A 211-nucleotide genomic window follows, 5' to 3' on the forward strand; every position below is an offset into this window, starting at 1 on the left:
CAACAAGACTTGGCTCCTGCACACAGTGCCAAAATTATCAGTACCATGGCATCCCTGTCCTTAATTGGCCAGCAAACTTGCCGGATCTAAGCCCTATAGAAAATCTTTGGGGTATTGTTAAGAGAAAAATGCGATGCACCAGATTCAACAATGCAAAAGAGCTAAAGGCCACTATCAGAGCAACCTGGGCTCTCATAACACCTGAGGAGTT

Source organism: Dunckerocampus dactyliophorus, chromosome 2, assembly GCF_027744805.1.
Source record: "Dunckerocampus dactyliophorus isolate RoL2022-P2 chromosome 2, RoL_Ddac_1.1, whole genome shotgun sequence".
Taxonomy (NCBI): Eukaryota; Metazoa; Chordata; class Actinopteri; order Syngnathiformes; family Syngnathidae; genus Dunckerocampus; species Dunckerocampus dactyliophorus.